The sequence below is a fragment of the Miniopterus natalensis genome, chromosome 5, assembly GCF_054644295.1.
Source record: "Miniopterus natalensis isolate mMinNat1 chromosome 5, mMinNat1.hap1, whole genome shotgun sequence".
In the NCBI taxonomy this organism is placed as follows: Eukaryota; Metazoa; Chordata; class Mammalia; order Chiroptera; family Miniopteridae; genus Miniopterus; species Miniopterus natalensis.
Window position 1 is genome coordinate 63,572,768 of NC_142085.1, and position 27,736 is coordinate 63,600,503.

Here is a 27,736-nt window from a genome sequence, read left to right on the forward strand (position 1 = left end):
CTTCTGGGTAGTTGCTGTCATCGTCATGGTCTTTATGTGGTACTCCAGCTGTGGCTACCCAAATACTGAGTCTCTGGGAATCCTGGGGAGGGCTGGCCTCCCACCCTCTACAGGGTAATACGAGTGGGCCAGAGCAGTCTATAAGCACTGGGGCGGGAGGGATCTGGAACACCTGGAATGGGGACCAGAAAGAAGCAAAGACTTTCAGCTTATATTATAATTGAGTCTGTTTCTCTTCAGGTTGAGAAAATAATTTTTCCCAGTCTATAATGGCTCTTATGACCAATCTTAGATGGTTTTGTCTAGGTGCCTCCTAGTGTTAGGTGTTTCAATTTCATGGTAAGTGTTATCAAATAACATAAAATACATTCTTCAGGGATGCTGTATTAGACATTTGATTGCAAGAACAAAACCCACTTAAGCTAGCTCAGGGAGGGAATTTGTATTTCATATAAGAAACGTGGAAACAGTTTGGGCCTTGTGAGAATGGGGTTGGAAACTGAAAAGCTGTTAGGAATAGAGACAGCTATTCTCTCTGGGTTTTGCTTTCTTGGCACATTTGCTCTATTTTCTTATTTAACAGTGCAGTTTGGTTTTCTATGACTTAAACATTGGGGAACTCATGGTCAGAAATGGTCCCTCTAGCTCCATCTCTGAATGAGCTTTCCTTGGAAGCTCCTCCTATCTTACTTGAGCTGTAGGTTTTAGTTGAAAGTCTCACGGAAGGATCTGACCTTGAGACTATTGCCCATGTGTTGGCTAATCACCTATGGCCATAGGAGCAGGGTCATATGGTAAAACATGGCCACCTAGGCCCACCTCTGAAGTAGATGCTGTGCTGTAACTGATAAGATGGCATGGGTTGGGCAGGAATCCCCAGACCTGCCTGCCGAAGTGCATATGAATGACATCTCCTATGTAACCTGAAATCAGATCATTTTTCCAGCTCTTTATGAAACAGGATGACTCACTGTTTTCTGGAGTCAACAGTTTGAAAGCTCAAAGAAGTAACTGCCTAAGTACAAAGTTACCTTTTGTGTTTCCTTAAAGAAGTCTCTATAGAAAAGGACCCCTGGTGGCCTGCCCGAGTATCTCAGGGTTTTGGAGGTGCTCTTGTCAATTTGGACACCAGTACAACCCTTTTCACACACTGTAGAGATAAATAAGTATTGCATATTGATTGTTAAAAAAGAGAAGGGAATAATAATATGACCAAGTTGATATGGGGAAAGGTAATCAGTGGGGAAGATTTCCTCCTCTGATTTCCCTTCCCTCTCCCTGACCCCCAGCATGAATTGATTTTTTAAAAGTCAATTGTTGGGATTAAAATGTATCTTGGAAACTAGGGGAAAAAATCTGACAAATAATTCAATGAACATTTTCTGTTTGTATACTATGTGCCAGATTTGTTAAATCCTGTGACAATTGAGATGATGTTCCTCGATTTATAATAGGCCTCTCTGTGTGCAGAATTTGTTATATAATTTGTGGGGGCCAGTGCAAAATCAGATTGCAGGACGCCCTGTTTAAAAGATACTAAGAATTTCAATATGGTGTCAGCAGAGCATTAAACCAAGTGCAAGGCCCTTCTAAGTGTGGTAGCCTGTGTCACTGCACAGGCTCCATGCCCACGAAGCCAGCTCCGGCTGTTCAGCATGGGAAGTTCACTGTTAACTCTCTAATTGTTTTCTGAGAAAAAGAAGGGGAGCATTTTTTTCTTTCCCATAGAGTAGATACATTGAGGTAGAACAGATGGTTCTGGCCCTTCTTCAGACTGTTACTGTGCCAAAAGAAAATGGTCATAGTGTGCATTTTTTGAAAAAGAATAAAACCCATTACTTCTAAATAAGATAGGTCATAATTTAGTTACAATATTAGCTAGCTGAATTCATTAGTTAATTATAAAAAGGTACCCACTATAATGGTTTTCATGTAAAATCTTTCTTTTTGTGTATTGTCTTATTATTGTTTAAAACTTGCAGGTGGTAAGTTTATAAACTCCTTTGTAATAGATTTTGCATACAGTTAATTTTGTTTTAATTTGTATCGTGGCTTATAATAGACCACAAAGTAGCAATTCAATACATTATAGTTGAGGAAGACAATTGATTGGTTGTGTTTCAAAGGGATGCAGTGATTTATAATGCCAGATTTTTCGAATTGCAAGTATTATTATGCAAAACCAGAGGGAAGTTTACCCTGAGGGGAAAATGGCAGTTTTCTACAAGCTGTATAATGTACCTTAAAGTAATTTAAGTAATAAGTCTCATCTTAGGTTTTCATTAACTCAAACAGCATGTATTATAAAATACATGAGGCTGATATATTATAAAAATGCTGGATATTTTAAGGATAAGGGCTTATATAAAATATTTAGATAAAAAAGTTTCTGAAGGAAGAATAAAGGTTTCTGAAAGTTATTTATAAAAATTATGATAAAATTATCCTTTGAAACATCCATATAGCCTGAAATTAAATATATGATTATGTTAGCAGGTCATTCTCTTTTTTAAAGACTGAGCTCCTGGACTGATCTGTGGTCCTGTAGGTGTTCTTACTGTGGTGCTCTCTGTGGCTCCTGCAGGGCTCTCTGCAGGGCTGTCTTGCACTCTCTCTGTGCACGTGACCCTGTGTCAGGGGCAGGACACCATGCCAGATGCAGGAAGAAACTGCAGCTCTGAGTGTTCAGGCCTGCCAGCCACAGGCTTGTGCGTCTGGCTTGGCTCCTAACCCAGTGGGAGCCTGACTCAGCACACAGAGGGTCTGCTTCCCACTAGAGGGAATGATCTGTAAATAATCTGTCACCTTGCCCTCATTGTCTGGTACATGACAAAGATTCAGTGTCTGGCTAAACAGGGATCTGCATCTTCACCCCTGATTTCCTTGCCATCCCACTGTAAGTATGGCCACAAGTATGGATCTTCTGCCTGATGGGCTCTCAGCTTCTGGTTCCCACTCTAGTTTTCTGTTGAGACTGAATTCTACAGAGATCATGGAGTTGGCTGAGACTGAACCTTATTTCCAAGCTCTTACCAGCCTCTTTTGTGGGCCCGGATCCTGATTCTGGCTTCCATTAAAGAGGCTTGAATAGGACTTATGTTACTCTGCTTTCTACTTGGCTGGACAAATCTTCCATTGACTGGATGTTATTCTATGTGTCTTTTCCTGCCCCTTGGAATGAGATTTTCAAAATGTTGCAGCATGCCTAGACTCTCTTTAAGTTTACTATGCTCCAGCAGACTGCTGATCACTTCCCACAGTGGCCTCACTTGCTGTTGGATTCTCCTCAGCTCCTTCTCTGTGCTGGTCTTAAAGGTCCACAGAGTGTCCCCAGGACTTGGCCAATTATGACAGGAACCAGGAAATTGATGAGATTTATCATGAATTGTGGTGGCTTATTAAGGTATTTTGGACATGACCTGAGTTGAATGGTTGTAACTGAATTGATCTCCTCTAGTAACAAATGTGAAATATATTTTACTATTGGCAAGATAATTCTTATGAGACAATAAAGAATGGAAAGTGGCACCATATGAGCACTTATTGATCTACCTCTACTCCCCTTGTGGAGTAAAACTCAGAGTGTGACTGCTTTTCTTTTAGCCAGATAAGCTGATCCATGATCCTTTCCAGTATAGTGGCTTTAAGAGACTAAACAGTCCTAGAGCTGCTACAGGTTTTCTGCTTTTTCTTTGGTGGCTGTCTAGAATTGGCTCCAGAGCTGCTCTTGCACAATTAGGGCTGACTGAATTTTCAGCTTCTTTTTGGCAGTCACTTGACTACTAAGGACCTCCTCTCCTTTAGCTTCTTTTTTTCCACCTACCCTGGCCCTATTTAGAACCAGAATTCTTTCCTGGACAAAGTTGACTGATGATTAATGTGACAGAAAAGAGTGGTTTCAGCACCTGCCACCTCCGTCTGGGTGCTGGCTCTTTTGCATCTTGTACCCCAGGCCCTTTCTTCCACATCAAAATCCATTCTCAGATGTCACTTGAGAAAGAGCAGAAATTTTTCAATATGAAGTCTAAGTAAATAATAGCTAGCTGTTTTATTATAAATACATATAAGTATTCACACACATATAAAATATCTCATTATTTATATAGATATTACACACAAAAAAAGACGTAAAGTTTCTTAGAGTAGCAGAAATGTAAGCAAAACATCCTCATAATTAGGTTAACATATCCAGACCTAAATAATGAAGGTGAGAAAATTTGAGATAGGGGGAGAAAATTTGAAAAACACACGGGTTAAGAATCCTAGGTATAATTGATAATTTTCTCTCTAAGTTTTCTAATATCCAAGAACAAAATGACAACATGACTAAATTCATATATCGTATTTTGTTCTTGATTAAAAAAGCACACTTCTGAGATAAAATGATTATATATATAATCTCTATCTACACTCTGAGAATAATTTATTTCATGGATTAATTTATATGCATTAATGCATGTGTGTATATATATATAATGCATTAAAGATGTTTAAGTAATATATCTCTAATATATATAACATATGTGTGTGTGCTTGAACTTGTGTGTGTGTATGTATATACATATATAGGAAGTGCATTCCCACAATGCCATTCTCTAGGCAGAGCTTCCAGGGATTTAGGGATTTTAGGACATGATCCTAAAACTGTACAAGTCCATAATGCAGTTAATCCTCAGGTCATGAGATTACCCTCTGGTAAAGTCACACTGGCTTCGAGGGTTAGACAGAAACAGGTCATTGTTGATAGATGTTTGTCATGGTCTTTATATTATTTATTCATTGTTGACTTTATACTTCAGCCTGGCCTGGCTGCCACACCAGCTGCTGTAATAAAGTTGTACGGATGTATTTCCTGCTCAGGGTTGGGGACCTAACCAGACAGGCCTTCTCTGGGTGAAGAGTGACAAGTTAATCTCAGCATCTTTAAAGTTATTTTCTGTTTGCTTTCTAAGAAGGTGTAAATACTTCACTGTTTGGGGACTTCTTTGTTTATAGCTCTTTTATCCTTTCAGTACTAAGTAAGATGCTATTAGTGGGATTGATTTTCTGTTAGAACACATTTTAATCTGTGCACACATATGTTCTTCCCAGGAAAATAGAAAAATATCCATTTACTGGAGTCTAGGGGTGCATAAAAATGAAGTAAATGGGGAAAAGGCACATTCACATTCTTCCAAAAGATAATAGGATATTAATACTGAAGGACATATCAACTAATATGTAGAAATAAAAATAAATTGTATCCTACCTCTATTACTTTCATCTTTTATTATATTTATGAAGGATTTGATAAAGGTGATCAGCCATGAAGAATTCAACCAACTTAGGCTTTGAGAAGTGTTTAGCTTGGGTAACTTAGCAAATGGGTATTTATCTTCCCTGGGTCCTGGAGCGTTAAAGCCACTGTGCCCATCCCTGTGCACATGCAGCTGTGGTGTTTGCTAGTGGCTCTTCTTAGAAATTCTTTCTGATACCTCTGTACTCTTTCCAGATCTACTGCTCCGTGGAGCTATGTTCTTAGCTTTACTCATCTGCTCCAGGTACTTACTTGCCTTAGGGTCACTTGTTCTGATGATCACTTTGGGCAAATGACATTTATCCCACCACCTCAGGTAATATTTTGTTATGTACATGTTGCACTCATCATGGCGGTAGCTAAGAGAAAACTATTTCTTCCTCAGTAGAGGACTTTATTTTCAAACCCTTTTTCCAGATGGGGCTGTTCTACCTGCCTTTTTTGGGGGCAAGTAGAACACTAGGTTGGGCCATTGTTATCTTCATATTATGTTTCACGTGTAGGTGAGATATGTAGGTGTCTAAACATATTGGGACTGCATGTTTCCCCCATTTAAAGGTGTTATATCTATTTTCTTTATATTTGTTTCTCTTTTGTGATCACAAGACTTGTTAAATAAATAGTTCAATTGACAAGCAAGATAGTGCCCCTGTGGAAAAGCAGTATAACCCAGAAGGATGTATGTTGAGACAACTTCATGGTAAAGGCAAGGGTAAATAGCAAGTCATTGCATTGTTTCAGGGTGCTGGGTCTGGAAACAAGTTCCTGCCTAATTCTAGGTATAGCCTGGAGAGGTGATACTATCTGGTGGGCCAGAGACCAGAAACTGTAGCCTGATGCCTGTCTGGGGGACACTGATACCCCGTAGAAGGAGATGATAGTAATTCCAGGGAAGTTTTTTGCAACTTTTTGAACTACAGGTTTCTGTTCAAAAGCATCCCAGCAGATGCTTTTGTCAATAAGGTCAAATCCCAAACACTTAAAAAACAAACAAAAGAAAGCCCAGCAGATAGGAGTAGCCATTGCTAAGGAACTGTGGGGAGGAAGGAGCCAGAGTTCTATGGTGACTAAGTATCTTATAACTTGGCCGGATAATGCCAAGTATGGTGGTGGACTATGGGGAGGTGCTCCATTCTGGGCTGTTTAGAACAATGGTACAAATGTGTTAATAATAGAAAAAAAGATAGACTGATTACCTAATTGTGCAAAACCATGTGATCTTTGCAAACAAAGAAGTTCCTCTGCCTTTATCTAGTAGAGAACAGAGTTGAAATGTACCAATGAATGCATAGTGTATAGAATTAGCGAGGCCATGGCTGGCCAGACTCTTAGTATAGAGACATAAAAGTGAATTTCAGACTCGAGATAAATATATATATTTTTTGACAGTTCATTGTACTTTAATGTGTAATACACAGGGTGTAAGACAACTGCATCTTACAGTGTTATAAATAAAAGGAATGGTGGGGAGGAAATCAAATCAGTCATCCAGGGCTCCTGAGTGAACAGCATCTTCATAACCTCCATGCTTATCATCTTTGCTTTCTGGATGTAATTTAATAAGATTATCAGTTTGAAGAATGGTAATTGCAGCTTCTGTTGCAAATTTCACTCTTAACTCTAACTATGGTTGGTTCAAACACCCCTGCTTGCTTGTTGTCTCAAGGTTTACCATTAACCAGATCAAGTCCAATCCATTTTAGATTCTTACGTTCTTGGTTAACTTGAGCCTCATTATGAAAAGCTCTTAACTTTGCATCCAAATCAGTGGAGTTGTGGGCAGCATTAACTGCCAGTGTGTTCAGAATAACAAGAAGGGACCGTGCAAATTCTGCAATGGCAAGCTGTTCCTGAGGCCCCATGGTGGTTGCGTAGTTTTTGAGGTATATGGAAAGGGTGGCTTCTACAGCACCCCACCTGGAACCACAGATTTTGACTCCAAAACTCTCCTCACCATGTAAAGAACATCGTGTAAAGACCTCTCTACCTCATCACACATGAAATCATTTGCCCCATGTAAGATAACTGACACAGATGTACGAGTCTTAGTGTTCTTGATCAGGACCAGATCATGGTCACAAATTCTTTCCCTTACCACCTCTTCTGTTTGTTCCAACATTGACGCTTCAAAGATTTCTTTGCCTTCCAAATTGGCCAGGGTGGATAGAATCATTGCTCCAGAAGCTTTAGCAATGCATTTATGGTCCTTTTTAAAACAACTCTTCTAACTGCCATTGCATCAGCCTCCACAAACTACTTCAGACACATATCCGTCAGTTCTTCCAGTGGTTAGAATAATGTTGGCTCCAGCTGCCAGAATCTTCTGTATTTGCTTCTTGCTGATGTCTGATTTTCTCTGTTTAATCTGGTCTAGTTTCTCAGGGTTTGTAATAGCCACCTGTACAGCAAGCTTCATTTTTTTTCTGCAGGCTGACGTCAAGGCAAGCAATTTTTGCATTAACTCTTCTTTTGGGCGTGCCCTGGGATCCCACCACACAGTTGAGAACATAGACATTGAGGAGCATGCTCTCCATCTGACTTCTCCCATGGGCTTTCAGAATATTAATGGATTGACTGGATAGTGAGGCTGGCCTCTTATATCTGTGTATTTAATAGCAAGTACAGCACCTACTACCATATTAGCAAAGAAATCACCATGTATTCCAATGATTTTGGATGACACTGATGTCTTAGCAGCATTAGTCAGCCAATCTCTTCCAAGTTCATCTGTGTTAATAATTAGATTTTCACTGATATAAAGCACTGCTTCCTTGCAAGCAAGTCGATAGCCACTAATAACTGATGTGGGATGAATTTTTTGTTTGACTAGTTCATCAGCGGTTTTTAGAAGTTCAGCTGCAATAATAACTATGGAGGTATTTCCCTCTCCCATTTCTTTGTCTTGCACATCAGCTAACTCACAAAGAACTTTAGCTGCAGGGTGTTCAACTTCCAACAACTTTAGGATGGTTGCACCACCATTAGTAATGGTGACATCACCAATATCACCCACCAACATTTCATCCAAGCCAACTGGTTCAAGAGAACTTTTTACAATATTGGCAACAGAAGCTGCAGTCATAGCGTTCTGGGAGCAGATCGCCTCCCCACTGCTGCAGTCTCTGAACATGGACAAAGGCCTCTCCATCTTCACGGTAGGGTACACGTCTGGTTTCACTCACACCAAGGACAACTAGCCCCTCAGTCCTTAGGCTGAGCAGTGGCCACACTAGTGGTGGTAGCAGCGACGGCATGGAATGGGCCCCTCAAGATAAATTCTGGGGACATGGAAGGGCTCAGCCACAGTAGAAAATAAAATCCAGGAGGAAGAAAATGGAAAGTGGAGTCAGTAGTTGTCTTCCAATTTATAAAGTATTCTTTTGCAGACAAAAAGAGCTGCTGTTTTTTACCCCCTTGTCTTTGAAACCCCCACCATTGTCTACCACTGTGAAACTCAGACCGTCTGTGAGAGCAGCTCCTCTACCATGCGGTCCTCTCAATTGTGCTGCCTGGAACGTCCTTTGCCCTTCTCCATGATCTGGTGAAATGTTTCTACGTCAAGGTAGATACCATCTAGGAGGAGAGGCCTTCTGTGTTCTAACATGGTATTGTAATTTGTTTCTACCGTCACTGTGCCACGTTGGCCTGCTACAGTACTCAAGGCTTGGGATTTTCCATAAATGCAAGTATTGCCTTATTTGTTCCCATCTTGTTTTGGCAGAGAAGATTTTTCTGCATATTTCACTATCTCTACAAGGTCTTTCTACTGCCCCAAGGTTAAGAAGTGGTTTGTGTTTCTAGCCTTCTCGACTAACATTTTGTTTTTACTTCTCCCAGTATGTTTGTCGTAGTCTGTCTTGTCTGAGAACTACTTGTATTTCCGTGCCTGTCTCTTTCAGAAGACTGGGGCCCCCTTGAGGGCAGGGACCATGTCTGATCTTGTATTCTCTTGTGTGCCTAGCACAGTATTTGGTCCTTAGAGAATGCTCAAAAATAATGTTTAAATTGTACTGAAGAAGTATTGACTTAGGCTTCCCAGTGGAAACTTTATCTCGTAGGTGAAAAATTTCCTATTTGTGATGATTGGTAAACTTTGGTTTAGATATCAGAATACAATGCCTAACTTATTTCCCAAACATTATGTAATTAAAAATGGAATAGATTTATATCTTTGAAAGGGAAGAATGGATATCATGACCTTGCAAGTTAAGTTGTTTTCACTCAAAATTTAGTAACTTTTACTGTATTTTCATATCTAATTTTCAAAATTATGCTTGCACTCTTCCTTAATTGATCATTTCAAGTCCGCTAATACAAACACATGCAAAGTTCTGTGAAGAAGAGAAATTACAGAGGAATTCAGATATGCCAAAGGCTGTTACATCACAGCAAGCTAGGCCACAAAAGGCCATGGTATTTTCAAAATCAAAATCCTATTGGAAATGGTAAGATGGGGGCACTTTGTAAAGTATGTAACTGTCTACTATGCTGTACACCTGAAACTAAACAAAATAATATTGAATTTAAACTTTAACTGAAAAATAAAATAAAAAGTTCTTTAAAAAAACCCAATGACAACCACCACAACAAAAAATCCTACCAAATCCAAAGAACTGAATTGAGTTAGTGGAATTTTAGGCACTTGGGAGAAAGGGGCTGGGTGAGATGGAGAGAGTTTATAAGCCTTTCAAATCATCCAATGGAGGCTAACTACCTACTATACACTGGACTGGTACAAAGAAACCAGTCTCACCATCCTTCTGTTACATGAAGTGAAAGTCCTTTCTTCAGAAGAAGGGACTCATGCTTGAACTACAAAAATGTAGAGCCATTGATGGGGTCTTTTCTGCCCTATTTTTACTCATAGTAAGTCACTCAGCCAATCTCACTTGGTGGCATGATAGACTTCAGTCCTCCATATAAATGAATTCAATTTTTAACTCTTTCCTTAATTCTAATTTTAGTCATAATAGTATAACAAGGTGGCTTTCTCTAATGGAAATAACATAAAATACAGGCCTATGACTTTTGGGCCAATAGAGAATTTCCTCCTCTTCCCAGCATTCTCTTGAAATAAAAGAAAAGTCACGGCAAGTATCTATTTGGTTATTGTTTTTGAAAATCTTATTGAATCAATGTGGTTAAAGTTTTTCACTTTATTTTGCAGATCACATACATGTATCTCTCTCCTTCATCCAAGTCCCATTTGGGACATAAAGTTACTCTTTAAGATATTATATAGATTGTCAGTAATTAAAGGCAATATCCAATATTTCTGCAGGAGAGGAACAGCATTGTTTTTTTCATTCGTCCTGTCAAGTGGAAGTTTAAGAAAATTTAATATTTGAGAAATATATCAAGTATAAACTAGAGATCCCTTGAGGGCTGTTTTATTTTAAAGATAGTATTTTTGTTTTTGCAAATAGTATATTTTAAACAAGTTACCTAACTGGACAGATATTGCAGAAGTGGATTCATTTTGGAATTACACTTTGAGCTTATCATTTTGTAGATGGCTGTGCTTGTTAATCTAAGTTTTACATTTTTTACTAAAAATGTATTGAGTTTCTTCAGAAGTATGCTAAATCGTAAGTCAGATTCATTTCTATGTTGCACCTTATACCAGATAAAGCTCATGTAAAAGAGCATGATGATGATGATGATCCATGGTTTACTCCATGCCTTCCAAAAAAGTTCAAGGAGTATTTGCTTCCTTACAGGTGAGATGCCTCGTTGCCCTTTGAGGATAGTCTCAGTTTAGGTTCATGTTCCCCCTTTCTACTGAAGTTGCATCTGTTGGTCTTGGATTATGTCAAGAAAGATGAGGGAAAACATGTGAGTGTGAGTTTTATGAAGGCCCAGGCCATCTTGTTCATCATTGTTTTCCAAGGGTGTAGCAGTTTAAGGCATAAATAAGAATTTAATCAGTGCTTATTAAATGAATGCAGATCAGTGGTTTTCATGTTTACATAGCTGTCCCTTGCTGTTTTAGATCACAGTGATCAGGAACAAGAGTTTTAGTGTCAAGCAAGCCTGGGTAACTATTGACTTTGGTCAAGGTACTAGATATTTTTCCAAACTTCAATCTTCTCATTTGAAAAAGTGATAAATTGGATGCTGTTTGTAAAGCCATTTAAAATGTTTGGCACATAGTAAGCTCATGATAGATGGGATTTCTTATAAATAGTGAATTTTATAGCACATTTGCTTATATTGATTTTTATTTACAATGTTACAGAAATAGAGGAGACCCTGCTTGAGCCCACGCTATATTTTATTTTTGAATTAAAGCCTGCCTTTGTGTGTCTGGACAACTGAAGGTCATGTGAAGGGGTTAGTTCTATCAGGAACTATGGTGCTTCCTGAAAGGGCCATCATAGCAGAAGAGATTTGAAGCACATGGCCTTGGTTAAAATCAAAGAGGAAAGATTTTTCTAAATGTGGTGCCTCCAGCTGGTCAGCTAGCTCCCAGGCATGAAGCCCTAAAAAAAGAGTAAGAAAATGCTACAAGTTAAAAGTAAATACTGAAATACCATTTCATTAAAATCTCCATTGATCTTTGAAAATATAAGACATTGTCAGCATCATTGGTTCCAGCAGCATTGGTCACTGGGGAGACAAAGGTGTATGATTTGGAAGAAATCTTGCAGTCTAGGTTCAATATTGACAAACTGCCCCTTCTGCATAATCCATTGGCCAGATAGATCAAGTCAATAGGGAAAACAGAATCTACCTCCTGATGGGAGGAGCTGGAAAATCTCATTGATAAGGGAGGGTAAGGAGAGAATTAGGGCCACTGAAACTCCCTCAAACTTGGGTCTCCAAAAGCTTCAGTCAATCATGACAACAAGCTTGAATGCCAGAATTTAAAGTTCTCAATCAGGTTCAAAGATTGCTCCTTAGATATAACTCCTTTTGATCCAGAGACCTATGACCTAAAATACCACATTAACTGCCTCCCACATGCCCAACACAGAGATAGCAATAAGATAACTGCAAACAATACTGTCCTCAAACAGAAGAATGGGAAGCACATAGCAGTCTCTGGTATTAGCAGTTCAGAAATCCAGCGGGGAACATATTGCCAGGCCCTCCTATTCTGGGGGTTGGGAATGTTCCTTGATTAGACCTAGGTTCTTCCTGGGAGTGTCTTCTCAGCCCATTTGTCTCCACTGCTTCCTAGCAGTGGGTCTGCAGTCTTCAGCTTTTCATCGCTTTCTGCTCTACCCACTCATCTTTCCTTGCCTATCACCCCCTTGGCAACTTTTGAAGAAACACCCTTCCTTTGCCAGCAGATCCACTTCCATAGCCCTCATTCTTCCTATATCAACTTGAAGGCCAAGGTCTTTTTACAATTTGAATAACCTGTCCTTTTAGTCCAGGCTAGTTGTATGTTCACAAGTTACTGACTAAAAACTTTGTGATCTTTATATGAATTGAATAAAAGCCCACCCTGTTGAAAAACCCCCAATCATTCCTTTCTCTAGACTTGCTGCTACTTTGGGATGGCTTGTGGAACCACACTGTACAGATTCATATAAACTCTTTGTCTAAATTAGAGGGCCTATTAGGTACCATCTAATTCTTTCAGAGATTTTAACCCTTGATTTCACCTTTGACCTCAGGCTGGGGATACTGGTGATGAGAAACACTTTTATTTTCCAACTCAGTAAATTATGGCCCTTGATATTTTCTCCAAATTTTGCTTTCAAACTGGTCAGTTATTTATATTATTATTAGTATTATTTCCTCTCACTCAGCTAGAACACTCTGGAAATATCCTTGTTCAAAACAGCCTGGTACTGGCACAAGAACAGACATATTGATCAGTGGAACAGAACAGAGAACCCAGAAATTGACCCAAGCCATTATGGTCAGTTAATATTTGACAAAGGAGGCAACAACATACAGTGGAATAAAGACAGTCTTTTCAATAAATGGTATTGGAAAAATTGGACAGATACATGCAAAAAAATGAAACTGGACCACCAACTTACACCATACACAAAAGTAAATTTAAAATGGATAAAAGACTTAAATGTAAGGTATGAAACCATAAAAATCCTAGAGGAAAACATAGGCAGTAAAATCTCAGACATCTCTCCTAACAATATGTTTGTTGATACATCTCCTAGGGCAAGAGAAACTAAGGAGAAAATAAACAAATGGGACTGCATCAAAATAAAAAGCTTTTGCACAGCAAAGGAAACCATCAACAAAACAAAAAGGGAGCTCACTGTATGGGAGAACATAATTGCCAATGACAAATTGAATAAAGGGTTAATATCCAAGATATATAAGGAACTTATACAACTTAATAAAAGGAAGACAAACAATCCAATTAAAAAATGGGCAATGGACCTAAATAGACATGTCTCCAAAGAGGACATACAAATGGCCAAGAGACATGAAAAAATGCTCAATGACGCTGATCATCAGAGAGATGCAAATTAAAACCACAATGAGGTATCACTTCACACCTGTCAGAATGGCTGCCATCAATAAATCAACGAACTACAAGTGCTGGCGAGGGTGTGGAGAAAGGGCACCCTAGTGCACTGCTGGTGGGAATGCAGACTGGTGCAGCCACTATGGAAAACTGTGGAGTTTCCTCAAAAGATTAAAATTTGGCCTGCCATTTGACCCAGTGATTCCACTCCTAGGAATATATCCCCCAAACACCTACTGCAAAGAGCTTATGTACCCTTGTGTTCATAGCAGCACAATTCACTATAGCTAAGATTTGGAAACAGCCCAAGTGCGCATCAGTAGATGAGTGGATAAAAAAGCTGTGGCACATTTACACCATGGAGTACTATGTGGCTGTGAAGAGGAAGGACCTTTTGGCCTTTGGCACAGCATGGAGGGAACTAGAGAGTATTATGCTAAGTGAAATGAGCCAGTCGGAGAAGGACAAGTACCACATGATCTCACTTATATGTGGAATATAAGAAACAAAATAAACTGATGAACAAAGTGGATCCAGTAACATAGAAGCTTGGAACAAACTGAGGGATCTCAGAGGGAAGGCAGGGAGGGGGGTGTGGGTGGGGGGAGATTAATCAGGGAACTTGTGTGTTTATGGGCATGGCCCATGGACTTGGACGTTGGTGTGGGGAGGGCCTGGGGTGGGATGGTTGTGGGGTGGAGGGGATCAGTAGGATGAAAAGGGGGACATCTGTAATGGTCTCAACAATAAAGATAAAGTAAAAAACAACAACAACAAAAAACACACACACAAAACCCAAAAAACAAAGTAATATTCAGTGCTTTATTAGCCCTACAGCTTCCTCCATAAAGTACCTGCCCGGCAGATTTGCCCCAAGTTATGGTTAAATTTTCAGCATTGAGAGAGCAGAGGCCCCCCCTTCAGGTGTAGTAGGAGGACTGTGACCAGGTGCCACAGAGTCACTGCCTGGGTGGTGTTGCTCTCTGACAGGCGAAGCTTGCCCTTCCTGTTCCCGCTGCTCAGCACTCCTGCTGCTGCTTCCTCAGCTCTGCCCTGGGCTGCTGCACCGGGAGGGATTAACCAGGGCACGGAAACAGTCCAATTCTTGGCACTGGAACTTCTAAGAGGACATCTGAGTATCATCAAAAGCCATGATTCTGGCATAAACAATAGGTTAGTCAGAATACTTAGCCAGGCTTTCCTGCCTTTGGGAATAAAGATAAAATCAGTTGACTAGGGAAGGAATGAATTTGAAGAAGAGAAGATCAAAATTGGTTGTTGCAGATCCCGGCGGAAGGGTACTACCTGGAAGAATACTAGAAATATAAGACAACTTGGGGGCCTCTGTAAGAAGAGGCCTCTGTATGGAAGGAATACTAGAAATATAAGACAACTTGGGGGCCTCTGTAAGAAGAGGCCTCTGTATGGAAGGAATACTAGAAATATAAGACAACTTGGGGGCCTCTGTAAGAAGAGGCCTCTGTATGGAAGGAATACTAGAAATATAAGACAACTTGGGGGCCTCTGTAAGAAGAGGCCTTTGTACCTTTCTCCCCAGTTTGTAATCAGGAGAAACTACAAGTCTCCCCGAGGAGCCCCGAGTCCAGCACTGAGCCAGAGCAGAGCGTGGCCCTGGCTGAGGGGGATGTATACGCAGATGGGGGCTGCGTCTCACTGCAGGGTGGGCAACAGCAGGGAGCGCCTCGGCTTCTTGAGTGATGACCCGATGGGCTGGTCGACTTGGAGGCACCTTGCAGGTTGGACCTGCTGGGCACAGAATGCATGGGCCAGAACAGAGGCCGCGACGGGCTACAGATGTCCGCAAGAGACTGAGCTACATCTCAGCTGGGGCTACTGTGGCCTGAGGAGGACTGTGGGTAACGTGCAGCATTTCCCCTTGAATTACGAAAGCAGGTCCTCCCCTCTGAACTAGCTCCAGGAGAATTCTGACTTGAATGTTTACCTAAACCAGACTGAGTGAAATCCAGAAAAGACCGGGTGTGCTTTGAAGTGGCAAGATCAATGCTCTTTGTATCCTAAAGATGGGGTTTGAGAATTAAGTACGATTATAGAAATAGCTTAGTTCACTGATTGCAAGATACACATTTTTGTGTTCACATTTTAACATAACTGAAACTGAGATGCAGCACACAATCCAAATATCATCGCTTAGCTGGTAGTGATTTAGCTTTCTTAATGTTATGTAAAACAACAGTGCATCTTACAAACGATGGGATCTTAAATTCAATGAAATACAGTGTAATGGAAGTTGTATCTTTGCATACCTGGGGTTTGTATCACTTATTATAACTGAAATGCTAGTAATTCAAAGCCTGTAGCTCCGCCCTTCTTGCATTCCTAAGGCTTCCTTTACTCACAGTGACACCTTTCCTTATAGCCCACTAGCCTAGGGAATGGCAGTTTGAAGTTGTGGTGGTATCTCAGATGGCAGGGACTTAATTGCTGCTCAGAGTTAAGCTGAATGCCACGTGGGGCCCAGGTGACAATGGCACGAGGCCATGCTGTAAAATGTATTGTACATTTTGTACGTATTGTACACACACTAAAAACAGTTTGGAAATTAGCTTTCATAGTTATATGTGCCTGGACAGGATTATAAGTACTTTTAATTTTCTTTTTTATGATCTGCTTTGTTTCAGAATTTCTGTAGTGAGTATATTCTTTTATAAATTGTAGAAAAAGTTGTTGTTTTTAAAAAAGTAAAATGCCAGGGTCCTATGTGTAATTTTCAGGCCATTGCTTCTGCCCTCCACCCCTTTATTCCCAAGGCCAGTGACAAAGGATACATGTCCTCTGCCACATTTATACCATTAACATTTCATGAGCTATTCCTTTTGAAGTAGCTCATATTCAAACCCTACTTATTTCTTTATTATTATTCTTTAACATCTCTAAAGTAGGTGGTTAAGTGTAAGTTAATTGGCCAGCCAAATATTGGTGTGTGGGAATTTTTAAGAAATGGGAAAAACATACTTCTAAGGAATGCACTGAGCATAAAATATTTTTACATAATTTGTTCTATGATATTTAGTAATTGTAATCCCAGAATACTAAGCATATTACATCTCTAATAGAATTTACTTTCTTGGAGCTCAGCTAATTAGTTTGTTTTGTAGTTTATTTAATCCTTGATCAATAAATTACAAAATCATAGACAAGCCATTCTAAAATACTGTCTGATTAACTGTGCTTATAAAATTTCAGGGTGAGGGACTGCATGCACTTTCAAATCTATGTTTTACAATGTTCCAGGTTTTATTATGGTCTCCTCACATGCTATATATTCAATAAGCTATTACTGAACGAAGTGTAATGCCTAAACTAATACTCTACACTATAAAATAGTTTTACACATTATACTATAATGCTAGAATTTTATGCCCCCATAAAATTGTTTTAGGAAATGATTTTTGGGTCCAAGCTTTAGGTGTTTTTTTCCTTGAGTGCATCTCATTTTTAAAGCAGTTTAGTTGGCATTTATTTTTCTAAAAAATCAAACACCATGAAACATGATAGGATATTGATCACTTTCCTTTACTATTTTCGGAATCCATTATCTCTGATGTGACAGAGAACTGCTAACACTGCATGGTTTGGTAGCTCACCATGATTCATGGGAAGATTTTAGCTGAGACCTCACACAATACACAAGATGGCATCCAGGGCACTACAGGAAATTCCTCTGAGCCCTCTCTGAACTCCAGATCTGGCTCAGTGTAACTGAGTGTGACTTAAGTGTAAAGATTGTGATCCTTTCCTAGATACAAACAACTGTGATGACTATCAACGAGTTTCTTGTGATGGTTTATTTTATGTGTCAACTTGACTGGGCTAATGGATGCCCAGAAGGCTGGTAAAAATGATCTGTGCATTTGTCTGGAAGAGATAAGCATTTGAATCAGTAGATGAAGGTGGGCGTCAGCTAGTCCCTTGAGGGCCTGAATAGAACAAAAGGCTGAGAAAGGGGGCATTCTCTCTCTCTGCTTGATCTGAGGTGTCTGTCTTCTGCTCTCAGACATCATTGGCACCTGGTTCTCAGGTTTTCAGAATCAGACTGAATTTACACCATCAACCCCCTAATTTTCAGGTTTTGGACTCAGACTGAATTATGCCACAGGCTTGCCTGGTTCTCCAGCTTGTAGATGGCAGATGGTGGGACTTCTTGGCCTCCATAACTACAAAAGCCAATACCTATAATAACTCTCCTCTTATCTATCTATCTATCTATCATCTATCTATCATCTATCTATCTATCATCTATCATCATCTATTATCTATCACCTATCTATCAATATCTATCTAATCTATCATCTATCATCTATCTATCTATATCTATCATCTACCTATCACCTATCTATCTATATATCTATCATCTATCATCTATGTATCTATCTAATCATCTATCTATCAATCATCTATCATCTATCTATCTATCTATCATCTATCTATCTATCATCTATTATCTATCTATCTATCTATCATCTATCTATCTATCTATCTATCTATCTATCTATCTATCTATCTATCTATCATCTATCTATCTATCATCTATCTATCATCTATCATCTATCATCTATCTATCTATCTATATCTATCTATCTATCTATCATCTATCTATCTATCTATCTATCTATCTATCTATCATCTATCATCTATCTATCATCTATCTATCTATCATCTATCTATCATCTATCTATCTATCTATCTATCTATCTATCTATCTATCTATCTATCTATCTATCTATCTATCTATCATCTATCTATCATCTATCTATCTATCTATCTATCTATCTATCTATCTATCTATCTATCTATCATCTATCTATCTATCATCTATCTATCTATCATCTATCTATCTATCTATCTATCTATCTATCTATCTATCTATCATCTATCTATCATCATCATCATCTATATTTATCTATTATCTCCTATTGGTTAGGTTTCTCTAGAGAACTCTGATTTTTTTTTTTTTTTCCCCTGGGCCACACATGACCATTGAATTTTACATTCATGACACAGTTATATGCATGAACCAAAAATTTTGTAGATATTTGGAGCTATTCCTAAAACAGCTAAGAGGAAAAAACAAAAACAAAATAACAAACAAAAAGTTCACACAGACTTTTCAAGAGAAATGAAAACCTACATCAACAAAGAAAACGTGTACACAAATGTTTATAGTAGTAGTATTAATAGTAACCAAAAAAATGCAAACACTAATTCTTTCAACTGATGAATGGATAAACAAAATTGAAATACTGATACATGTGACACCATGGATAAACCATGAAAACATTATACTAAGTGAAAGAAGTGTGTCACTAAAGACTGGCTTTGTGTCATTCCATTCATATGAAGTGTCCAGCTGGAGGCAACTTTCCGATTCCCTTGCTGTGGTGCGTCATTCACAAGATGAAGGGGGCAGGCAATCTTCCGATCTCCTCCAGGCAGAAGGAATCCGTCATCTTGATTCTCTTGCTGGGGTAGTGTCAGCGAGGCTGTGGGATGTGGATCTTTTGTTCCTCCCCTGGTAAAAGCAGATGACGCTCTGATTCCCCCTTGTCAGGGTAGGGTTGGCAGGGTCTAGTGGGGCTGGGTGAGCCTCCACCCCACTTGGGGGCAATGAGACTTAATGAGGTGGTGCAGGGTGCCATCTCATGCCAACAGGACCCAGTGGAGAGCCAAATGGATGCAGATTTAGTATGGATACTTTATTCATCCAATTTTTATTACTAAAAGTTCATCCATGGGAAACCATCAATAGTAAAAATCTCAGAACTCACAAGCATTTAATTCCTATGTTTATTACTGCACAACAGTAACTTGATGCTTATCAAGTAATACTACTATATAGCATCTCCCAGTTACTGCTCTGCCCCCTTTGAGCACTGTGGCCAAGCAGCACTGGTCTGGGAGGTGTCAGCGTGACGGTGGAAATGGGCTTTTCATTGTCCTTTCCTTCTTGCTCTGGCTTCGCAGTCCCACAGCTCCTGTAGTTGGGCTACTTTTGTCTTCCAGTTTCAATGAGCTAGCTGTGCTCCTAAAGAAGCAGAACAATGGAGGGGGAATGAGAAGGTAAGTGAAGAGGCCATGGAGGGGAGGGAGCCTATACTTGAACAATTATAAATTGTTCATGGGGGATGGTTGAATATTAGGCCTCTTGACTTCTGGCAACCCATTTACTGAGAAAATAGCTCCCATCACTTTACAGCGAGAGTGTTGGACAAGAGCTCAGGGTTCCACTCACTTTCCTTTTCAATTAATCTCCTCGAAGGCTTTCTTCAAGAACCATTAGTAGGTCAGAGGGCTTAGCATCAGTTTCACTCGCAACGATTCTTTTTCCTCGCAAGGCTCCCCCCCCCTCCCGCTTGGACTCTGGGTTTAGAAGCTATAAAATACATATGGCTTTGAGAAGTTAATGGACAAAAAACTCTTTACTGTAACTTATGAAGTTCGTGACTCATGGGCGGTATTTTTATCCGCTTGAACACTGAAGACTATAGAAATATTCCCAAAAAGAAACAGTGCATTCCATTGTTTGTAAAATTTATAAAGGAAATCCTTTATTAATCTTTGTACTAAGCATTCTAACTAATATTTCCCATTTTCAAATTATGTAAATAGGACTCTGAAAACTTTGTTGGTATAAGAGAGGGCTAGATATTGTTGTGTATATTAGCTACACAAACCTGGCTGAGAGCTTTAAGCCATGTGTTTTAAAGTGTAAGTGGATGATAAAACTCTTATCACAAACTAACATTATAGATCCAATAAGTGGTATTAATATTTATGTATCCAAATAAAAAGAGTACCAGCAAAGTCCAGCTAGATTCTTTAGCTACTTCTCAGTATCTTAACTTCTAACTGCCTGGTAATGGAATAAGCTATTAGGTTTGAACTGAAAGAGAAAGAGCTTTCTCAGATAATTTTACTCTCATCTGAATATAATTTCTATTTCTTATCATTGTTCTATCTATTGTGATTTAGTATTACTCTTTTATATTGATATATATAACACATGGTTTATAAGCATGATTTGTAACCAAGATGTAAGGATGATGTACAGTTTACAATTTACCTAAGTGGCCGCCTCCCTCACTAGTTCTTGTGTGTTCCTTTCGAAAGGAGTAAATTCAAATGAGGATTACCCTTGCAGAGATTTGCTTTCATCAGTGCTATGTGGGTAATTGCAAGCTGTTGCTAGAGGCCCAAAGAGCACAAAATGTTTAGTTTTCTAGTTATTAAATTTGAAGCATATGTTTTTTAGGAACATAAGGCGAAACTTCTAGTTTTATGTAACAGTTAAATTTGAAATGGTGATGAGATAAACACTTTACCAGAAAGTTCTCACAAAAATGTCTCATGAGAAAGGCAGTCATTTGGAGGGGAAGTGGATAGCGAAGGTGTACAAGGAGAGCTGGACATAAAGGGCGCCTCTGACCACCACGCACATGCTGGTGGGCAGAAATGGGTGGGAGCTAGTGTCTCCTTGGTCTCTTCCTGTCCTGGAAGTGATGCTTCGTGCAGTACAGGGAATGAGGGATGACAGAGAGACGTAAAACAGAGGGGCAGAGTGCCTGGGGAATTTTGGGAATAGCATTCAAAGGTGTTCTGGATTGGTGGGTGAGACAATAGAGAATAGTTGTACTGCAAAAAAATAGAAGAGGAAAAGAAAGATTTTTATAGTATTGCTGTGGGTTACAAATTAAATCACTAAAACTGTATTTGATATGCAGGTGAAGACTGCAATTCCTTTTAAATTACTATAAGTTGTTGGACTGTACTACTTTGAATGTGATTTTGAGCTGAGCCTGAGCCACGTGGTGTCCTGGATTTATGTTGTTCACAAAAATCCATGGTTTGTAAGTGTGAAAAGATACATTAAAAATAAACTTATCTTTTGGAATATGAGACACAAACTGGGTATAGAAAGAACAATAGATGCCTTGAATCCTTACTCTGCTCTTCTACCGACTACAGTAGCCTCCCCCCTTACCCAAGGGGGATACATTCCTGGACCCCAGGTGGATTCCTGAAACTGGATAGTCCTAAGCCTTATATACACTATGCTCTGTCCTATGCACACATATCTATAATAAAGTTTTTAAATTAGGCACAGTAAGAGATGAACAACAATAACTAATAATGAAATAGAGCAATTATAACAATATACCATGATAAGGTTTATGAGGCTGTGATCTCTCAAAGTATCTTATTGCGCTGTGCTCACCTTTTCTCTAAAGGAAGCACTTATGGCTCCTCTGTGGGCTACCCGAGTTGCCAACATCATCACTCTTGCATCGTGTAGCTACTACTGAGTAAAATAAGGGGCATGTGAACACAAGCACTGCAATACGCGAGAGTCCACCTGAGAACCGAGATAGTGGCTGCTATGTGATTAACGGGTGCGCAGCTTGGAGAGGCCGGACAAAGGAAAGATTTACATGTTGCGTGGGATAGTGCGAGATTTCATCACGCTACTCAGAATGGCGCAATTTAAAACTCATGAATTGTTTATTTTTTGAATTTTCCATTTAATATTTTTGGACCACCATTGACTGCAGGTAACTGAAAGCATGGAAAGTGAAACCATGGATAATGGTGGGAGGGGAGAGGTGGTGGTGGGGGGTCTACTGTACTTGTATGACTTTGGGAAACTTTTTACTGTTCTAGGCCACGTTTTATTAATTTGTAAATTAAAGGCTGGATGAGGTAATTGAAAGGATAGCTTTTTACCTCTAAAAAACTGTGTTTTATGATTTAAAATGTCAGCATGAGCAAATGCAATTATTTTATTACTGGTGACTATTTGTATGTTTATAAAACAATAATGCCAATGATAAGACTAGCTATCTCTTAATGAACCTTTTTTTCTATGTCAGGAATTATCTATGTATTTAGCTTGCCTTGTTTAATTCTAACAACAGTCTTCAAGGTGGGCATTGTTATCCCCACTTTATAGCTGACAAAACTGAGACTCAGGAAGTTTAAATTAGCTGACTTCAAACTTTCAGCTAATTGATGCTAGAAATGAGATTTGAACCCAGGTCTGCCTAACTCTGAGATCACGCTGGTATCCCACAGCAAATAGACCTATATCTACAAAAGAAGGCTTGAGACCTCTGGCCCAAGTATCAGAACTAGCAATCTCTAAAAGGCATTGTGGCAATTTCTAGCATCCCCATAGCAGGACTTTGAAAAAAAGCTACAATACTTCAGCCAACTGGAGCCTCAGTGTGGCATCTCGCCTGTCCTCTCCAGCTCTGTAACATTCACTATGCAAGGAATTGCTGCTGTTTCCTTTCTTTCCTGAAAACACTGCTATCTATATTTAAGGTGAACATAGTTTGTTCTGAGCAAGGTGGAACCAACTGATGGGTTCTATGTAGAAAGGTGTAGAACAGCATTCTTACAAACTCCAGGCTACTTTTATTTATTTGTTTTAAACCTCAAGCCCAAAGCACCTCTGCTTGGGCCCATAGCTACTTTTGGAAGATTATATTGCGTTTTCTCTATTGCCACTTGCCAAGAATCTCAGTAAATCTCTAAGGAAAAACAATTATGAGGGTTATTCTTTTTTGTTGTTGCTTTCAAACATAATTTAAAATCAATCCACAGTCCAGGCAGGCCATAAATACACTGTGATTGCCATCTTCATTCCCTCTGTCTCCTCTCCTCTAAGACAAACATATTCTGCCTTTCTCTAGTTGTGAAACTTAACCCCTTGCATATCTAAGTATATGGACCCATGTGGGGAAGGGAAAATGATGTACGGAGTGGTCTGCTTCCATTTTAATCAACCAATATGCCATCTTACACCCAAACCAAATTTATGGAGGAAATATCTCAGTTGAGTGCTAGACACAAAGAGCAATGATAGGAGCCTATGGTCTTGACATACAAGTCAAGTTGTGAAATTTTAGGGGATGCATCACCATCTTCTTCCACATAATTTTTTATGCATAATTATGATCTTTCAAGGTAGAATTAATTATTCTATTTTCTGTGGTCCTATACCATATTTATTTATATCTCTATTATAATATGGATCTTAGTTTTCTCTTGCATTATTATGATGCAGGTATATGTCTTATCTCTCCTACTGGATTGTAAACTTCTTAGGGCCAGATATATAGACTTAAATTGGATATTTAAATCTTTATAAACATAGGTTAAATCTTTATGATATTCTCCAACCATATATCTATGAAACAACTAAAATTGACTTTTAAAGTTTAGAATAATTACTTTAACTCAGAATTCAAAGTTGGCTAAAATGTTTAGGATTGTTTTTTTATAGTAAACAAAATGATAGGAAAGAGAATTATTGAGATAAAATATCACGTCCTTACCATTTGGTCAAGTAGATCCTAACAGTAGGAGAAATTCTGTAAAATAGAAAGGAAAGGCATAAGTAATTTTTTCTATTGACAATCTCCCTTCACAAAGCCAGGCTTGCTTCTCAACATAGACCGGTGCTCCTACAACCATTCTTGGCTTGTGAAAGATGCAGTTATAATTTCTCTCCCAAATTCTGTTCCTAAGAGGATAAAAATATATAGGATGAATAATACATTTCAATTGAAGAGAGGTCATTGCTTTATCAGATTATCTGCTAAAATTCTAAACTTTATTTACTTTGATTCACCAGAGATAACCAGTTTTATTTTTCATTCCAAAGCACTTTGGAGCTATTTTTTTCTACCATTTATATTTTGAAATATATTCTTTTTCTATCTGTCCATAAAGGTCAATGTATGAAGTTTTAGAATTTTTTACTGATAAATTCTAAAAGGTCAATAAAGTGACATTTAGCTTTGAGATCCCAATAATCAAGATTGTGTCAAAGCTTCTCACTTTGCATATTATCTATTGAATATCTTTTTATCTAACTGCCTACCTATCATCCATTCATCAATTTATTTTCTTTTTTAATCCCAGAAGCTGCCATTGATAAGCAATCTGATTTTTCAAGTATATTTTTTCTCCTTCATTTAAAAAAATCTCCTTCCTTGTCTCTCTTCCTTCTTTCATTCCATTGTTCCTTCTGTGCATTCTTACTTTAGGCCTCGCACCGTATACTAGGGAAATACATACGATCCACAATATCAAGGGTTGGAGGACTTCGAGGTATAGCAGTGATACAGACTGGCAAACAAGCCATTTTACAAAACAAGATAAGCAGCTCTCATGAGTATGTTCAAAGTAAAATGAGAGCAGATAGAAAAGAGCAGGTAAGAAAAAGATAACATTTGAGTTAAAATTTGAAGGCTGAGTGAGTAGGAGTTTTTATCCAGACATTTCAGGCAGAGGGAATTAAATATGCCAAGACATAGAGGAGAGGCATGAGTCAACGGGGCATGTTCTGTGCATTAGTGACATTCAGTATTGCCTACCAGGCAAGTGTGTGGGAGGAGTTTGGGACAGGATGATGGGAGACAACCACCTTGCTGCCATGCCAGTCAGCTTTCCTTTACCTTAGAGGCTCTGAGAGCTATTAGAGGATTTCAAGCAGGGAATGATAAGGTCTAATTTGCATTTTAGATGGATGGCTGGGCAAAACTGGAGGAAAAGGGTAGGTAAGGAAAGATGGCCTGTCTTCTTGTATCCTTACCTGTCCTTGTATCTCACTCCAGCTGAGAGATGCTTAAGGACTGAAAAAGGACAGTGGCAATGACAGTGGAAAGCAAGGGAATATTAAAGAATTACATAGGAGATACAATTAACCTAACTCAGTGATTGGGTAACAGGGGTGGCCGGAGGGACTTTATAATCTTTTATTCCTTACGGCACTCCTTGTATATTTCTCATTTGAATTGTAACATTTATTTTATTAGACATTGAACTTTGCTATTTTATACACTTTCAAGTAATCTATTGGCCAGCATTAGTCTAAAAGTTCCATTTTGGGGTCTACCATCAAATCGTAGCATTGGACTTCTACTGAATTTCTGTCATAGAATTTAGATTTAGAATGAGAGATTTTCCTTCAGGGAATCTCTGTAATAATTTGTAGGTCTATATTTTTAGTAGACTACTCTGAGATGACTTATTTTTTTTAGAACAAGTTTTTACCCTCACTTGGGTACCTTCTAGCTAGTGCTCTTAAGCCAAGTTGAGGTGTGTTACTCATAAATGTGTAAACCTCTTTAAAAAGCTGATTCATCAAAGTAATCTCTATCTGTAATCTTTAGAATTCTTATGGTCTTTATAGTGTAATATAGAGATGTATGTTACCTCTGACAAGATTGGAAATATATTGGTTAATTTTCAGATATTCTGATATGAGATAATTAGATCTTTGAAATTCCCACAATTATCAACATATGAAACTTTTTGGCAGTTAAAAATAATTTTTTTTTGAGAAAATGTTGTAGTTGGCGTGACTCCTGTTTTTAACTTGTGTTTAACATTCTCCTTTTGTTCCTTCCTGAATAGTTGGAGGAGTGCATGATTGAGCCTGTCAATTTGAAATATGATTTTTAAATTTCAAGATATGGTAGAGATATTATTCTCCCTCTTGTCTTCACATGAGTGCAGAAGATAAGTAGATATTTTGGAATATATTTTTGTTCCCATTTTGTGAGGCATTCCACCCAGACAATTCACTTCTTTTCCATTCCTTTAATAATAAAAATAACAATAATTAAAGCTAAAAATTATTGAAATATATGTATGTGATGACACTATATTAATTTTTATATGCATAATCTTGTTTAAACTTCACAATAAATCTAGGCATATATATTATTATGTCCATTTTATAGGTGAGTATACTCAGGCATAGAACATTTAAGAAACTTCTTTAATGCTAAGTAGCTCAAACAGAGCTGGGATTTGAAACCATTTTGTCTGACTTGAGAGGCTTAATCACTTTATAATATCAGAACCTTTATATTCGTCCTTGAATGTAAATACATAAACTTCAGAAAAAACATTATCAAGATTGGCAGTCTATATTGGCAGTCTAATATTGGCAGTCAATATTATCTATATTGGACTTTGTTGCCTGTGTTTCTAGACAACTGTGTAATTTTAAAGAATCTTTGATCTGTTTAAGAAAAAAACTCTACCAGGTGAAAATGGTAGCAAATGAATATACATGTGACAAACAAGTAGGGTCTGTTTTAGGAATGTGGATTAAGCTTTAACTTTTACAGAGTTTGGGTAGAAAAGAGTTCTCAAATGTGCATTCAGCTTAGTGAGAAACTTGACAGTGACAGGCCTGAAGTTTTCAACTTATAACCACAGCTCTATTAAAAGCCTCAGGCATTTTTCTCACTTCAGTAGGCATTGCATAATTTTTTTTTTTTTTTTTAAAGTGGGTATCTCCTGACTGGGGAGCTTGCAAATACCCATTTTTATTAAAAAACTTTAGTTGCAGCTTATATCTTACACAAATGAGGAATTTATCTTAATTCAAGAAATTTCCAGAAGTATTCAAACATATAAAGTGGAGAATATCACTAAAATGCAGTGAAATTAAGGATGGAAACTAACTGTAAGCAAAATTGTGGAGTAGACAGATATTGTCTTGGTTACCAGCCTTCCCAGGGAGCCTTTTCTCCCTTTTTGTCCTAGGATAACCAAGTGTCCCTGGGTCCCGCATTCGTCAAGACTGTCTCCCTGATTCTTCATCCATCTGACTTGCAAATCATTGAAAAGAAATGATAGATAAGATACCCTTCCAAGGATATTTCATATTAGAGGATCAGAGATTTTACTTGAGGGGGTAAATATATAACAAAATTTTTGGCAGGAAACAGGAAATAGAGAAGGTTATTTAAGCTCATGGGAGCTTTGTGGTCCCTCTAGCAATGTTTGTCTATATTGCAAAGGTGACCCCGCCTCTTAGGCTAACGTTATCTTTTCTCAGGTTGAGCTAGGTTTGACATTCTCTCCTCCCTGGTCAAATCAGCCAAACACACTCAAATATCTAGTGTGTACAAAGGAGATTATGGCCATGA

At 38.5% G+C, this 27,736-nt stretch overlaps 1 pseudogene; it reads right to left on the reverse strand.

Annotated features, from left to right (window-relative positions):
* Positions 1-6,776: 6,776 nt before the first annotated feature.
* LOC107526316 (T-complex protein 1 subunit alpha pseudogene) lies at positions 6,777-8,444 on the reverse strand (annotated as a pseudogene).
* Positions 8,445-27,736: the final 19,292 nt, after the last annotated feature.